The sequence below is a fragment of the Arachis duranensis genome, chromosome 7 (assembly GCF_000817695.3).
Source record: "Arachis duranensis cultivar V14167 chromosome 7, aradu.V14167.gnm2.J7QH, whole genome shotgun sequence".
Lineage (NCBI taxonomy): Eukaryota > Viridiplantae > Streptophyta > Magnoliopsida > Fabales > Fabaceae > Arachis > Arachis duranensis.
Window position 1 is genome coordinate 9,412,975 of NC_029778.3, and position 14,483 is coordinate 9,427,457.

Here is a 14,483-nt window from a genome sequence, read left to right on the forward strand (position 1 = left end):
ATAACATTATACTACAATATACCAATATATAATGGGATATGGAAATTTGGTATCCAAATCTTTCTTCCTATTACTATACATGGTTTACCATTCAAGCAGTATCTTTCTTAATCAAACAACATATTAATCATATATGAAGTTAAAAATTAACATTCCAAATTTTTTAGACATCATTCATCTATAAAAAAATTTTTTAAAAAATTAATGATCAATAACTAATAGTAATATTTCTTTAATATATTTCATTCTCGTCGTCCAATATAATATATAACGTAATATATAATTTTTATATATTTGTATTAAAAAAATAAAAAAAAATGATGTCATGTAAGACTAACGACGAAAAGTACTCTTATATTAAAGTTTTTGATAATAATTTTATAATCAAAAATAAAATTTATATATTAAATTAATAAATCAATGTAACATTAAATTTTTTAACAACACCTTAATTTAATTTTTTTAAATTCTTTATGTTCTCATATTTTAGAGCTTTAGTATAATTTTTTGTATTCTCAATTGGTAATGATATATAATTCTAAGAAATCAAAAATAAAATTAGGATATATCTCACCTAAGTACAAATATAACAGCTAAAAAATAACAAAAGCTATCTATCTATACCAATATATAATGAGAAAACACATATTCTCATCTATTTTTTTATCCTTTTTTTATTAAAAAATGAACTTACCTACAAACAAAATTTAAAAATTGAACCACTTCTAATAAAGAAAATACATACTACGTACTTAGGATAAATGACATTCTGAAATTAAATTTATTAATTATATTTTTATCTTTAACTTTTCATTATATTTTTTAAAAATTATTAAAATTTCAATAATTAAAATATAACAGTTAAAAAAATTATTAAAATAATTAATATAGATAACGTTATACTATAATCATAATAAAATATAAAAAAAATTACGTGAACAAAATATTAATTATTTATTATTTTTTATTAGTATGTTTCATACATAATAGCCTATAATACAATAGTATATAAGTGATCAATATATTATTATAGGACGATAACTGATAGTATATAAAATATAATTATTTTATTAATAGTTATTCCAATGGACAATAGTATTTAAATTATAAAGAAACATAAATCATTATTAACTAAAGTCATTGGAATAATTAAATCTACAACATATGGTTTACATATTTTTTATGTCCAGTATTTATTTATTTTTTTAAAATTATATATAAAAGTATAGTCATTAATCAAATATATACCGATATATAATAAACTATACATAATGGTTAGAAAATTACAAGAGTTATTATTTTTTATTTTCTTGATTAAAATAGCCCTACATAAATAAAGATTAGTTCCTTTTATTTTATAAAGATTAATTCCTTTTATTATCAACATAAACACAAAAAAACAACAATACATTACAGTATAACAAATAAATTATTCTTTAATCATATCTTTGTATTCTTAATTGTCTTAATTGATGAAATACTCATCATATCATCAATTTAAGGTAATAAATTAAAAAAATAAGTTAAAATATCTCACGCATTAATGGACGAAATTCAAACCTTTGAGAAAAAGTACTATAAAAAAATATAATAGAAGCATAGAAAAAACTATTTATATTATAATAAAGAAATCTAGATCAATTCTAAAATAATTAAAGTTATCGATATTTTATTTCTTGCAATCAAAGTTAACTAATATTATGATAACTAATTCTTTTCTTATGAGTTTAATTATGCTTATTTTATATATTGCTCTTTAAAAATATAGGTACCGAAATATATGGTAACGGAGCTGGTCCAAGTAACAGATCCCCTGGTTAGTATCTTTATATGCTTTAAATATGTAAACACATTGATATAAGTTATTTTACCTGCACATTAAATCTTCTTAACGTAGAATATTATCAAGATTAACCAACTTAATTAACACGCTTTATTTTATTGCTAAGCACTAATTTGTTATTAATTTTAAAATAATTAAAGTTACCGATATTTTGTTTCACACAATCAACGTTAACTAATTCTCTCTTATTAGTTTAACTTATGCTTATTTTCTATATTGCTCTTTAAAAATATAGGTACGGAAATACATAATAACAGAACTAGTCCAAGTAATAGATCATCTGGTTAGTATCTTTATATGCTTTAAACATGTAAATACATCGATATAAGTTAATTTGTCTGCACATCAAATCTTCTTAATGTAGAATATTAACAAAATTAACCAACTTAATTAACACGCTTTATTTTATTGGTAAGCGCTAATATTCTATTTTTTCAAAAAGGTAGATAACATATGAATTTTGCATTGTTTTTAAATATAGGTGTACATCAAGACACCATTACAACTATTAATTCAATTCCTCAACCAATTGCTTCTTATGTACCAACTATAAATAATACGAGAAACCATGCAAATATAAATGGTGAGTACTCTATATATATTTTTAATATTTTATCATCATCATCATATAATAATCATTACTATATAAAATGTGATTAGTTAAACTTATTGTATTATTATGCTTATTAGTTATCGTAATAACAAATGAATTTTTATTATGTTTATTATCTGTACTGCTTATTATATATTGTAACCAAAATTTTGAATTTAATAAAAAAATTTAAAATAAATACTTAACAAATAAAACATTTAAAATAATTGATACATTCATGAAACTAATAATACTAACAATAACTATATAATAAAATTTTTGTAACAACATATATCTTTTAGAATTAAGGAGAAAAACTGAACAAAAAAAATTTAAACACAAAAACAACAATTAATAGATATTACAAAAATATTGATGTCCTATCTCATGTATTTAAAATAAACTGTACAAATTATATGGGTCCTTTTTATTATAAGGTCATTAACAAATTAAGCATTTAATAAATGGTGAAATTTACAAATAGCACAAAGTGTTCTAATTTCTTAAAATAAAAAAATTAAACATTATATTAAAAGTTACAAGTCAACACGTAACTAAATAATGTAGATCTCAAATTAAAAACATAGATAACGGTATATACCTTCTTATGAGTTATAATTTTTTTTTTAATGAATCACTGATTTAAGTACTAACTCAAAAAAATGCTACTACATCGTTTATCCAATAGCAAAAACTATGAGACACATAATATTATTTAGTGATGCAAAATAAATTTTAACATCGTTACAGTTACTAGGGAATAAACCCTTGATGATAACAAGATTATCAAATTAAAATTTAATAATGTATAAAATATTATAAACATAAACACCAACAAAAATAACAAAATAAAAAAACACCAAGTATGTTAACCATAAAAAAATATTTATGCAATTTTAATGGACAAATTTTTTATTATATCGTTAATTTATCATAATAATTTTAAAAAATATAATTAAAATTCTTACAAATTAGTGGGCAACATTCAAAATTTTCATAAAATTAAATAGCAAATAAATACACAATAGAATTATATCATTTTAAAAATATTCTTTGTATATTTCAGTATAACTCAGAATAAAAATTTGCTCTATTAAATATATATATTTAACTTCATATATTACCTAGAACTTCAAACTTTGACAATCTTATATGAGTTTAGGCAATAGAAAAATATAGAAAAAGACACGACATTTTTAAAAATTATGTTTAATTTTGAAAACACAAACCTCAATTGAAAAGTTGTATATATATTCTTTGTTCACCTTTGATTTCACTATCTAAAATAATATGAAATAATTAATAAATTCTACCCGAGTACCTAACCATACAATTATTGGCACATGTAGGAAAAGAAATCTATAACATAATATTTTAATATTCCTATGCGAGTGCAGAAATTAGACACCATGTCCGAACATCCCACAATTGTGCTTGAAATTTTCAAGAGAATACAACAGTGCTTCAAACTACACTGCCTCCTACAAGGACATGTACACACTGTAATGCACGTCTGTTTCACCATGAAACATTTGACATGTGTTGCAATGGAGGAAAAGTCTCTTTGTCCCAAGTAAATGCTCCTCAGGAATTACTAGACATCTTCTTAGACCCTTCTGCAGAAGGGAACCATTTTAGGAAACACATTCGTGGTTACAATCATGTTTTTTCATTCACTTCGTGTGGTGTACACATAGACGAACAATTAGCTTCAGCAAGTCATGGTATATATACATTCCGTGCTCAAGGATCAATGTACCATAGTATAGGAGGATTTCATCCGGATCAGGGGGCGCGGCCACGCTTCTTACAACTATATATATACGATACTGATCACGAGTTACAAAATAGGATGCTGGAGAACACACAATTGCATGAAAGTTTGGTTTTGAAGCTACAACAATTGTTGCACCGATATAATCCTTTTATCCATGTATTCCGCCAGCTTGCACAACGACTAGATGTGCAAGAGTGTAGTTTGGTGATCAGAGAGCGACCTGCTAATCAACCACAATACATTCTCCCAACTGCTTCACAAGTAGCAGCCATAATAGTCGATGATGATATTGAAACAATGGTGCGAGGATGGGATATCAAGGTTCAAACTCATGCTGGTAACCTCAGAAGGATTCAAGAGTTTGTTGGGTATTACGATCCACTACAATATCCTCTTCTTTTTCCATTTGGAACCCATGGATGGGATATAAATACTCGAACTCAACGTGGAAACAAAGTATCATGCTGGACATATTATAGCTATATGCTCCAGGTACAAACTCCTATATTTGTTACATCATTTATAGACTTCCGTAGATGATAGTTTGTACCAATAAATCATTTCACAATTTCTAAAAATTTTCTATAATCCTCAATATTCGTAGATCCGCCCCAATGATCACTCAACAGTTTTGCAAGCGGGGCGACTTCTTCAACAATATGTTGTTGACAACTATGTGAAAATGGAAACAGGAAAGTTAAGATGGGTTCGACAAAGACAAAAAGAACTTCGAGCTGAACTGTATCAAGGTTTGCAAGATGCTTTGCACACAGGAGAGAATAATGCTGGTAATTATTCAACTTAACGGCCACATGATTGATCATTACGTGTTCCTAAATTTAAACTTTAAAACTAATAATACTTTTCTCTAGAATCTATTTTAGAAAATGTTGGCAGAAGAACGATATTACCATCGTCGTTCGTGGGCAGTTGTCGAGACATGACTCAACGGTACGAGGATGGAATGGTTATTGTTCTTAAAGAAGGCAAACCGGATATTTTTCTAACTATGACATGCAATCCATCATGGTCAGAAATAGCTTCGGAACTCAGTCCTAGTCAAACTCCACAGGATCGTCCGGATCTAACAACTAGGATTTTCAGAGCCAAGTTCGAACAATTAAAGCAGGATGTTATTACCAAAGGTGTATTGGGAAAGGTGAAACGTTATATTCATGTCACCAAATTTTAAAAAAGAGGATTGCCACAAGTACATATGTTGCTAATCTTAGAAAACAATGACAAGTTGAGTGATCCTGACCAATATGATAGTTTGGTCCGAGCGGAAATACCATGTAAAGAAACAGAACCCCACTTACATGAGGCAGTGCTAAGGCATATGGTCCATGGTCCTTGTGGAACACTAAATCAATCTTCACCGTGCATGAAGAACGGTCAATGTAAACGCAACTACCCAAAAGAGTTCGTACCAGAGACACGACGAGGTGATGACTCATATCCTCAATATAGGAGGCGATTTGATACTCCAATCCCTATAAACCAAAATATCACAATTGACAATAGCTGGGTGGTTCCGTACAACCCTTGGCTACTACTGAAGTATGATTGTCATATCAATGTAGAGATATGTAGCAGTATCAAGAGCATAAAATAGTATTGCTATAAGGGACCAGACCGTGTGGCAATGGAAGTTCACAGAAGTTCTCATTATGATGAGGTGCAACAGTTCATTGATGCAAGATGGATTACCACTCCAGAGGCATGTTGGAGGATATTTAGATTCAACCTTTACCGAATGTATCCATCAGTTGAAAGGTTGCAAGTTCATTTGCCAAATCAACATCAAGTAAGCTTTTATGAGCACCAAACTATTTCTGAAATAGTTAATAATGACTATTTCTCATGAACAATGCTCATTGAATTTTTTGCATATAATCGGGCCGATGACCAACAATCTAGGCATCTTTTGTACAGGGAAATCCCAGAATATTACAGTTGGCACAGCAAGAAAAAAGAATGGTGTCGACGCAGGTCACAAAAGAGAGCTATTGGTCGGATCTATACCGTTTCGCCAACAGAAGGTGAAAAATTCTATTTGCGTATTCTGTTGTCAAATGTAAGAGGCCCAACTGGTTGGGATGATTTGCTAACAGTCGATGGTGTCCAATATTCGTCCTTTAAGCAATCCGCTCAGCATCGAGGACTGTTGGAGAGTGATAGTAGTATAAGATCATGTTTGGTTGAGGCATCCATTTTGAGAATGCCATGTGCTCTAAGAAGGTTGTTTGCCACCATTCTAATTTTTTGTGAGCCAACAGATGTAAGAAGTCTGTGGGATGAGTTTCTTTCATGTATGGTGGATGATTACGCATCAACAAGCACTACAACCTGCAATGGGTTGACAAATCGTTTGCTTAGGGATTTAAATGACATCCTCCTACAACATGGAAAACATATTGCACAATACGATTTACCAGCTCTAACCTCGGACAACGACAACGACAACTTCATGCCTAGAATTATTCAAGAATAAATGTCCATCGAAGTTCCTCAAGAAGACCTGTGTTCTATAGAAAGATTGAATCATGACCAGTCTGCAGCTTTCAGGTGCATTATGAATACAATTGATCGAAGAGAAAGTGGAGTGTTCTTCGTGGATGGACCAGGAGGAGCAGGTAAGACATTTTTTTACAGAGCTATAATTGCAGACTTAAGAAGTAAAGGGCATATTGTCTTGGTAACTGCGTTCTCAGGAATAGCTGCAACTTTACTGCCTGGTGGTCGAACAGCTCATTCTAGATTTAAGATCCCAATCAATGCAGAGCCATCCTCCACGTGCAATATAAGTAAACAATCTGATCTTGCAAAACTGATTAGGCAGACGACCGTGATAATTTGGGATGAAGCGCCAATGACTAATAAAGAGACAATGGAATCACTGGACCGCACATTACGAGACATCTTAGAAAACAATAATCTATTTGGAGGGAAGGTGATGGTTATGGGAGGGGGTTTTCGCCAAGTACTACCTGTTGTGCTGAAAGGAAGTAAGTCGCAAATGATTTCAGCTTCTATTGTTAAATCACATTTGTGGGCATTCACCAAAATTCTTCACCTGCGACAAAATATGCGATCTCTTAATGATCGTGATTTTGCGGAGTATCTTATGCGCATAGGGGATGGGATTGAGCCTACCATATGTGAAGACTTGGTACAAATAGAAGTAGGCATGGCAATACCATGGGAAGGTGAGGCATCATTACACAAATTAATAGAAGAAACCTTTCCAAATTTGCAATCTCATGGGTGGGATGCATTTTATATGGTGGAGAGAGTCATATTGACACCCAAGAATCATGATGTATGTGCAACAGCTTAATGATATAGTCATCAACCAATTTCCGGGAGACGAATGAATTTTAGCATCCTTTGATGAAGTAGAAGAAGATACAAATAATCTGTATCAACAAGAATATCTTAACTCGATCTCCACAGGTGGATTGCCACCTCATATGTTGAAGGTAAAAAAAGGTGCTCCTCTGATGTTACTGAGAAACATAGATCCTAAAGCAGACTTATGCAATGGCACAAGGCTACTGTGTCGAGGAACTTTTCAAAATATGTTAGACGTGAAAATCTTAACAGGCCACACTCTGGAAAAAGAGCTTTTCTGCCTCGGATAAAACACAAAACAACTGAGAACTCAGGACTACCCTTTGTGCTTATTAGAAAACAATTTCCTGTAAGGTTGAGTTTTGCCTTAACGATAAATAAATCACAAGGGTAAACTATCCCTAAGGTAGGGATCTATCTCCCTAAACATGTGTTCAGCCATGGTCAATTATACGTTGCTCTATCTCGAAGTGTTTCTCAGTCAACTACAAAAATCTTAGTCAAAGAAGGAACAGTAGATGGAAAAAGAGGACAATTCACAAAGAATGTGGTGTTCAAAGAAATTTTGTTACCTGCACCTCAGGTAATTTATGTCCTTGGCAAATATGTGAGCCTTTTTACAAGTATAATCCGTGTATTATGTAATTTTATCATTACAATATCAACATTGGAATAGATAGTTTTGTTCACTAATTTTAACAACTAATAACTAAGATTTTTAACAGATAAATTGATATTAAGAGAGCTCATCAGCATATTAAAAGAGATAAGCGAAAGGAACTGGAACCTCTACTTTACCCAACAGGTATGCACCAACTACGATTCACATATAAATTATAAAAATTATATCATACATCCTTAAAATATATCATTATTGGTTTTTTAATAAATTATAGTTTGCAATGTTTGTATATACTTTGAAAAGAATTCAAAATTTGATTTCTTTAAATGTTGCTATTAATTTTATAATTTTATCAATAAAATTATAAAAATTAAAATTTTAAAACTAATAAAAGGTAGAGGTATGTCTTATTTGGGATATATCATTACTTAATTCTAAAGTAATATATAGGACACTACTGCAATATATTGTGATACATATATGCAATAAATTACAGAAAACAGGATTTCAATCGTTATGGAATACATGGAAGGATGAGCAATCAATTGCATCAATGAGACCAATCGACAATAAAGTAAGGATTACAGAATTAATGACAGTGACAACTACACTGATGATACATATTTTTGTTTTAGTGTTACTGATCAAACGTGAAATTGACACAGGTTCATCCAATCAAAATTTATTCTATTGGTTGGGGAGGTACAGTTAAAGCAGACAAAACTCAACTATGGAAGATGGTAAAAAGAGAAATATTGGAACAAAAAAATAAAAGGTAATGCAATAAACTTTTGTTACATAATAAATATTTCCGTCTATTTCGTCCTATATACCAACTATGTTAAAACTTTAACTCTTTTCTTTCAGCCATGAACTTAGAAGAACACAACTAGCTCATTTCGAACCAAAACAATATCATTGCAGGTAATTATTATTAAAAAAATTCCTAACAAAAAAAGATGTAATTTCATTTAATTTACATTTTGTCAATGATAAACAAGGATTAATGTCATTTCTTTTGTCCTTTCAGAAAGTTCAATGCAAAACAAGATGTCACAATTCTACAGGTTTTAATTAAATTCTTCTCTATAATAAGCAATCAATTTAATTGAATAAACCTAAAGCGTTTATACGGTTATTTTTATGATAAATAAAATCTGACAGTTTTTCAAGATGCAAGAAGTTATTGACAAGGAGATGTATGATGAATTACGAAGGATTTTTTTCAGGTACACAATTTTTGTATTCTCCTATTTTTTCAGTAATAATCTTATAGTTTGATCTTTTAAAACGAAAAAAATAAGCATATTCATTTCTTCTATCCTTCCATTATTTGTAGGAAAATGCAGGTCTCTTCAGATTCAAAATCATATTTTTGCCTACCACTTAAAAAAGAAGAAGATAAACATGAATATCCATGATATTTAGAAAAAATTAATCTTTTGTAAATAACTAACATGCATTTGGGTTTATAGATATATACTCTTTTTAAATTAGGATAATATTTTTGTCGTTATTTCTGGAACTATATCTTTTTCTGATAATATACATATATCTTTATTGTGTGTTTTTATAATTTAGCATTTTAAAGGTTTTCTATAGTAGTTTTACCCTCAACAGAATATGAAACAAATAAGGTTACGTTAATTTTAAAATGATGAAAAAAATATTTATTTGACAAATTTAAAGAATAAATGATATATTAATATCAACACTAAAATATGATATAAATAAGATCACGTTAATATTAAAATTTAACAAATATAATCTAATAAATTAAAAAACGAATAATATATTTTAAAAATAAAATTAAATTCTTCAAAACAATACAAAAGCGGCTGAACAGGCACGTTAGTGCCTATTGAGCCACTAGTCGGTAATAATGGAATAAACCTATGACACGTTAAACAGTTGATTTATCTATTAAAAACTAACTAGGATTAACAAATTTTTTTTGTTGAGAATTTCGTAGTCTTTTAAGAATAATTACTAAAATTATTCAATTTTTATTTTTATTTTTTTACTTTTTCTTTTACCAAAAAAGCTAGTATTTGAAACCTGATAATCCTTAAAAAAAATTATAATGGCAAGTTGGGTATTCACTATTCACAAATCACATACCCACAAAAAAACGCGTTGCTCTCTGTGCTTGCCTCCCCCTCTTTCGTTCCTTTCATTCATTTGTTGCATTCCTCAACGAAAGAAAGAAAGAAAAGAGTGAGCCACTGAAAACCCTAGCTAGCCTCCACCACCGCCGAACGGAGTGAACCACTGCCACCTTTCGTGGTTGTCCGAGGCTTCTCGCTTCTCGATTAGTCCCTGTTCGCTCTCTTCTTCCTCGCTCGGCGTCCATCTTCCGTCGTCTTCGTCCTGGTCGCCGTCGCCTTGTCGCCGTCGTATCGTCGCTGCCGTTTCGTCGCGCTCAACCGCTCTCCGTCGCGCTCAACCGCTCTCGAAGGTCAGTGGCAGTGATCACTTATTCTTGGTTTTTCTTTTTATTCTCTGTTCTGTAATCACTGAATGTTTCCGTCAGCCCAGAACCCTAACCCACAGAGAGCGAGCCCTTCTCCCTGTGCGGCGCCGTTGTTCTCGCTCACCCCAGAGTCCTAACTCTGTCGTCGTCTCGTTGATACAAGCCCCTCTATGCAGCGTTGTCATGCTCCATCATCCCATTGCAGTCGAGCCTCCCTCGTCTCTCTGTTTCCAGCGCTGTAGTCTCTGTCGTGAAACTGTAATGGAGCCTCAGCTCTATTCTTATTCTGATTTGTTTTTATTCTGAATTTTTTTATTCTGATTGTTGGTTTGATTCTGATTTATTTTTATTCTTCCGTTGTCGTCCCGTTGTTTATTCTGATTTGTTCTTTGGTTGGGCTGTTCTTGATTCTTTGGTTGGGTTGTTAATTCTAATGAATTTTTTGTTCGGTTTCTTTTTTTGGTAATTCTGGTTTAGGGTTGATTCAATGATTCTGACTTATTCAATGAACTTTTTCTAATTTATTTGTTCTAATAATGGTTTTTTCAGATTTTATTTCTTTGTTATATTTTATTAGTTGCAAAATCAGAAGGTGCAGTTTTTCTGGGTTTCTTTGCCAATTTCCTTGGCACCTTCATCTTTGTACTGGTGATAGCTTACCATTTTGTTATGGCTGATCCTAGGTTACTCTGGTTGTGATTTTCATGTTGTAAATTTAGCTATTTTTCTAATGGAAGTTAAGTTGATATAGAAAGGAATTTCATTTTGAGCATGTGATGTGAGTTTACTGCTATATCTTATCAAAGACTTCATTGACACTAATGAATTTGCTAGATGTATTAGAGTAAAGAAATATACAGCAACTGAAAAGAATAAGCATATGTATTAGAGTAAATTACACTAGCTTCCCCTAGAGTTTAGGTAATATTATACACATGATTCCTGGATTTCATATATAGCTTAACCTTAGAGAGGTTGGTGCCGTGTGTAATATCACCTAACTTTACAGAGTTCAGTGCAATTCAACAACAAAGAAGGAAAAGGAGAAAATGACCTTAAATACATCAACCAAATGGAATCCTTGTTTTAAATTTTGATTTCAGTTTATTTTTGTTCTTTTTCTTTTTTAAACTAATATTTGATGTCTCATACAGGAGACTGATCAATTGGAGTACATAATTCCAGAAGAGTCATCATTGGAACAGCACCTACAAGTTTCTGATACAATGTTTATAGACTTTGTAAGATACTTGCTTAGCATCAACCCTAAAAGAAGACCTACTGCTAGACAAGCACTAAAGCATCCTTGGCTTTCCCATGTTTACAAGTCCAAATAGTACGAGTTATTTTTATCTTCTAATTTTTTTTTTCTCCCTGCATATAGGAAAGCTTGCAATCACATTTTTGGTTTGTTTGTAAGCAAGAAGAAGAAAATTCACTGCCTCAAGATGTATATGTTTTGTTTTTGTTCCTTGTTGTAACAGTTTGTTCTTGTACAGAACTTGTGTCCATTGTTTTTTGCCTTCCATGGATGGGGAGGTTTGAGAATTTTACTAAAATAACATTTATGTTTTACCTTTATTATTAAATAGCCATTCATACCTGCTTTTAGTCGAGTAGGTGAGAGTATTTGAGTTCGTCAAAAACCAACCTGTTTTATCTCCTGCCTGCTTGATAGGATCAAAGAGCATCAAATCAAGTTTAACTTCTTCCGGAATCATTATGCAAAGAATATCCCACCGCCAATATCCATGGTGCCACACATCTTCTAACTTCAAGTGAGAATCAGAAATGTGCACAAAAGGAACCAAAGGAGCTAGCGTTCCACATGGTCGCCAAGTATGATACCAAAAGGATTGAGACATCCTGCCTGTACACCAATCAAAACCATCACGAAACTTTTCTATTGTCTTATAAATCGCTCGCCAAGTGCTTGAAACATTATTAGAAAAATTGGGTGAAAAACAAGAATTCCCAGATAAATATTTTGCCAACATAATTCTTACCCAAAGCTTATCTTTATTATGCAATAATTGCCAAACAAGCTTTCTGAGTAAAGCAAAATTTACACATTGGATATCTCTAATTCCCAAGGCTCCATATTTTCTTGGAGTGACAACTTTGCTTCACTTGACCAAATTTAATCAACACTCCTCCACCTTTTTCTTCCACAAGAATTGTCTAAGCACAGAATCAATCTTTTGACAAACCGAAATAGGAAAAAGAGTTACTTGCATCTGATAAGAAGCAACAGATTTAATTAAGCAAAGCCTGTCTGCTCTGTTAAGGAGCCGACCTTTCCAACTAGCCATCCTATTCTTGATCTTCTCTAAAGAGTCTGAAAAAATAGATCTAGCAGCTCGAAGATGATTAAGGTTCACCCCAAGTATTTGTCTAGGTCACTAGTAAAAGGAATATGAGAAACATCAGACAAAATTTCCTTCCTTCTATTAAAGATATTTCTAGAACAAATAGCTTTAGATTTTTCAATGTTAACCTTCATACCTAAAGCTTTATAGAACAACTCCAAGGTGTGCACAACATTTTGAACTTGACTTTTCTTCGCTTTACAAAAAAGGAGGAGGTCATCTGCAAACATCAAGTGAGAAACTCTAGGTTCCCCTCTAGAAACAGCCACACCATCCCAAATACACTCGTCAACTTGTTTGGAAATGAAGCACGCCAATCTCTCCATACACAAAACAAATAAATACGGAGAAATTGGATCTCCTTGCCTGAGCCCTTTGCGAGGTTTGAAGCTGTCCAATCTATTTCCCTTCCAAAGGATGGAAAGATTTGAGACCTGAACACAATTCATTACAAGCCGAATAATTAGAGAAGGAAAGCCAAAATATTTAAGAGTGTGCTCAAGAAAATTTCAATCAACTCTATCATAAGCCTTTTCTAAATCAATCTTAAAAGCCATAGCTCCTTTTCTAGACTTTGTCCGCTTAAGAAAGTGAAGAACTTCTTGGGCGACAATAATATTATCAGGTGCTTCTCTACCATGAATAAATCCTTCTTAAGTTGGGCTAACAATCTCATCAAAAAATGGTCGTAATCTATTAACCAGCACTTTAGTCACTAGCTTATAAATTACATTACAAAGGCTTATTGGCCGAAAATCCTTCAATCTAGTTGGAGGGTCGCACTTAGGGATAAGAACAATCAAAGTTTCCAACAAAGAATGGCTTAACGTCTCCCCTAAGAATGCTTTCTGAACAGTACGTCATACCTCATGACCCACCACATCCTAATATTCCTTGAAGAAAAAAAACTTGAAAATCATCCGGCCCAGGAGCTTTGAACGAGCTCATATTATCCAGAGCTTCTTTAACCTCCAACATTGTTACTGGTTTAGACAAATTATCACAAGCATCCTGGCTAAGAGATGGCATAGGAATTTCTTCCATGCAATTAACCTCAACAGGCTCAGTAGAACAAAAAATATTTTTGAAGAAATGAACAACCTCCCTTTGCAAAACTTTCGGATCATCAGACCAAGACCCATCACTGACTAGCAACCCATGAAACTTGTTAGATTTTCTTCTAAGGATGGTTTGCATATGAAAAAAGCTAGTATTTCTATCACCATACCGAACCTATTGATCTCTTGACTTCTGGTACCAACGCAATTCTTCCTGGGCCAAAACTATATTATACTCAGCTCTCAATTCTTCCTCTTTGTGCTTCAGAATTGGATCATCGTCAGCTTCCATTTTCCGTTGAATACGATTCAAATAACCCTCCAATTTCCTCTTTTTAATAAAAATATTGCCGAAGACCGTAGAGTTGAATTCCAACGAAGCTTCTTGGACCCCA

At 31.8% G+C, this 14,483-nt stretch overlaps 1 long non-coding RNA gene across 1 annotated transcript; it reads left to right on the forward strand.

The window, feature by feature from the left end:
* Positions 1-10,292: 10,292 nt before the first annotated feature.
* LOC107457630 (uncharacterized) lies at positions 10,293-12,242 on the forward strand. The gene is made up of 3 exons (XR_008001359.1): positions 10,293-10,646; positions 10,727-10,919; positions 11,816-12,242. It is a non-coding gene; the product is annotated as an uncharacterized LOC107457630 (long non-coding RNA).
* Positions 12,243-14,483: the final 2,241 nt, after the last annotated feature.